The sequence below is a fragment of the Muntiacus reevesi genome, chromosome 12, assembly GCF_963930625.1.
Source record: "Muntiacus reevesi chromosome 12, mMunRee1.1, whole genome shotgun sequence".
NCBI lineage: Eukaryota > Metazoa > Chordata > Mammalia > Artiodactyla > Cervidae > Muntiacus > Muntiacus reevesi.
The window spans coordinates 57,050,967-57,054,748 of NC_089260.1; positions in this window are offsets into that span (position 1 = coordinate 57,050,967).

Genomic DNA, 3,782 nt, shown 5'->3' on the forward strand with positions numbered 1-3,782 from the left:
TTGTTTCATGAAGTTGTTGCTTTCTGGTGCCTAGCAGTGAGTAAGTGTGCAGGGTGTACACTTTTGACTAAGTAAAAATTAGCAGTCACCAGGTGTCACATGGGATGGGCTTCCCTGGTGGCTCAGATGGTGAAGAATCTGCCTGCAGTGCAGGAGACCAAGGTTCCATCCCTGGTTTGGGAAGATCCCCTGGAGAGGGAAATGGCAACTCACTTCAGTACTCTTGCCTAGAGAATCCTGTGGACAGAGGAGCCTGGTGGACTACAGTCTTGGAGACACAAAGAGCCGCACACAACTAAGCCATTAACACTTTGCATATGGGATAACTTCTAGTATGTACTAGAAAAGAATTTAGCAGAAGACAATGTAATTATAGTCACACAACTGTAAACACAAGACACTATTGAGCTCTAGTTGTCAGGTCCTGTTTAGCTTCTTCCTAGAACTCTGATGTATATTTTCTCCAGAATCCTATTTACTAAATACACATGTGATGTAACATTCGAGACAGGATTGTGGGTACTTGACTGTAAGATTTACTTCTACTGCATTTGCTACAACATGGCTGCACTAACTTCTTTCTTTCTCTTTTTTCCCCTTTTTTTTCTTGAAATACAGTTGCTTTACAACCTTGTGCTAATTTCTGCTACATGGCAAAGCGATTCAAGTATACACATACTTACGATTTTTATATTCTTTTCCATTATGGTTTATCACAGGGTAGTGAATATATACTTCCCTGTGCTCCACAGTAGGACCTCCTTGTTTATCCTTCTCTGTAATAGCTTACATCTGCTAATCCCAACCTCCCATTCCATCCCTTTCCCATCCTCCTCCCCCTTGGCTTGTTATTTCTTTCTTTTCATATCTGCAAAATGATTCTTGAACAGGGAGACACAACCTTAAATGTGATTATGAGCTGAATAACCACAGATCTTATCAAAGAGTTTACTTAATAAATAGCAAAATGAGACATTAAAAAAAAAACCCACATCCCTCCGGCTCCCTAGAATGCAAAAGACCTTTCACTGGAGCACCGTGCTTCCTTGCCATTCCTTTTCAACACAGATTAGTCACTGTCCCTAAAGTGACCCCAGACATACAGGTACCAGAAGCTGGAGGACATGGCATTCTTATTGGTCATCCAAAGGGTGCAAATGACTTTCTGAAATAAAGCCTTTTGTGGTGACTGCACCTCAATTCCACAACCCAATGAACTCATTGTCATGCTTTTTTTATTACTAACTCCAACTCCTCTTTAATCACGAGACACATTCAGTATGTGGAACATACTGGAGGCACATACTCGGCATTGCAGTTCTGAAGCTTGTTGGCTGAGGACAGCTTTCAAAGAATGCACTCCTTTACCCACAACAAATTCATGATTTAACCGGTGCAGATGGTGTGCTAAACGTAAACTAAACAAACAGCGTAAAACATTACACCATCCACAGTGGTCTCTATATCCCACTCCTGGCTTACTCAGATGCCTCTGCTTTCCAGAAGAAACAGGGGTTTCCCTGGTGGTCCAGTGGTTAAGACTCTGCCCTGCCAGTGCAGGGGTCTCAGGTTCCATCCCTGGTTTGGGAACTAAGTCCCACATGTTGTGTGGTGCTGCAAAAACTTATAAATATATACATTTATATAAATACAACAGTAAATAAAGAAGAAACATCTGTTCCACCCAGGCAGGAGAACCCTGAGCACACTGGGGGCTGGTGGCCCAGGGGACCCTGCCCTACAAACGCGAGGTCCAGCAGGGCAAGGTGATTGTGGGTTTGGTTCATTTATGACGCATTTTAATCTGTGTATGTTGTCTACCATCCCCCACGGCAACGCGTGTGGTCTGACTCCCAAGTCAGAGGTCCTGAGCGCCCTCAGACCTCACTGCTCTCCACCACAAGTTGGGGGCCTCATCTAAGCATAGGACGCTGGGCCCCTCCAGAGGGCTTGGTGGGGCCCACACAGATGCATTTCTAACAGTTTCCCAGGAGACGCAGGTGCTGCTGGACCGCAGCCTTTGGAGGAGCACCGTCATATTAATATCTGAATCTTGCAACATCAGTCCCAAGACAAACCCCACTTCATCCACCTAGATCTCATTTCCTATTTTTTAAAACTGGGTCTTAGTAGGTGAAGAATTCGCCTGCAATCCAGGAGACCCCGGTTTGATTCCTGGGTCAGGAAGATCCACTGGAGAAGGGATAGGCTACCCACTCCAGTATTCTGGTCTGGAGAATTCCACGGACTGTATAGTCCATGGGGTCACAAACAGTCGGACATGACTGAGCAACTTTCACTTCACTTTACTTTACAAGGTTACCATGCTCTCAGGGCCATTGGACCCGAGATGTGCCTCCCAGGGAGAATCACATCCATTCTTGCAGAGGCTTTGGATGTGGTGGGAAAGCATGGAATTGTGCAGAGTGGGCTGCGTGTGAGATGCTGGGAGTCAGGACCAGAGATGCTGGGACGGTGGAGAGAGTGTCAAGGAGAACTGGCCCTGTGCTCTCAGGGCAGGATGTTGAGCCTTGGGGGTGTAGTTCCCGAGTGCTCCCATCTCTAGAATTCCCATTTCAGGAGCCAGTGAAGAACCTCCTCCTGGCCTCGAGCCCATCCATCCACTTAGAAGCAACATCACGTGCAGCAAATTCTGGACCTCTCTTGAGCCCCCATTTCCTAATTTATGAAATGAGACAGCGTGCATGCTCGTGTCAGACTCTTTGTGATCCCATGGGCTGTAGCCCACCAGGCTCCTCAGTCCATGGAATTCTCCAGGCAAGAATGGGTTGCCATTTTCTCCTCCAGGGAATCTTCCCTACCCAAGGATCGAACATACCTCTCCTGAAGGAAGCAAATGCTTTTCCTCAGCAATGTGGAGTAGCTTGCCATGTGCTACAATCTCAACAACGTTGGAACCAAATACAGGCCACCAGACTTGCTAATCCCTTTTGTAACAGTTTTAGATGTTTTCCATATAATGTAATCAAGAGAACATTCATTGAACAAATATTTATTGAACACCCAGTGTGTGCCTGGTGGGTTTCTAGCCTCTCGGGCTGCACCAATGACATATGACTCACGGTTTCAGACCTCTTTAGCTTCCTATGAACAGATACTTGATGTACCTTGGGAAGGTACATCAAATGTTGGTTTAGCCAAAAAAATTCATGAGGGTTTTTCTTTCACATATTACAGAACAACTCAAATGAAATTTTTGGCCAGTCCAGTAGTTTTATGTATTTTAAATTCTTATTCACAACCGGTTTCAACACACAAAAAAGGCAAATCTCAAACTGTTTTAATATTATTTACTCTATGACAAGAAACAGAGAGGGCTTAGTACTATTTATTAGTGAAGTGAAATGAAGTGAAGTGAAATCGCTCAGTCGTGTCCGAATCTTTGCGACCCTGTGGACTGTAGCCTACCAGGATCCTCAGTCCATGGGATTTTCCAGGCAAGAATACTGGAGTGGGTTCCCATTTCCTTATCCAAGCACTGTTTATTAGGGGCTCATTTATGTCTATGCTTTGAACTGTGGTGCTGGAGAAGACTCTTGAGAGTCCTTTAGACAGTAAGGAGATCAAACCAGTCAATTCTAAAGGAAAAAACCCCTGAATATTCATTGGAAGGACTGATGCTGAAGCTCTAATACTTTGGCCACCTGATGCAAAGAGCTGACTCATTAGAAAAGACTCTGATGCTGGGAAAGATCAAGGGCAGGAGGAGGAGGGGGTGATAGAGGATGAGATGGTTGGATGGCATCACCGACTCAATGGAC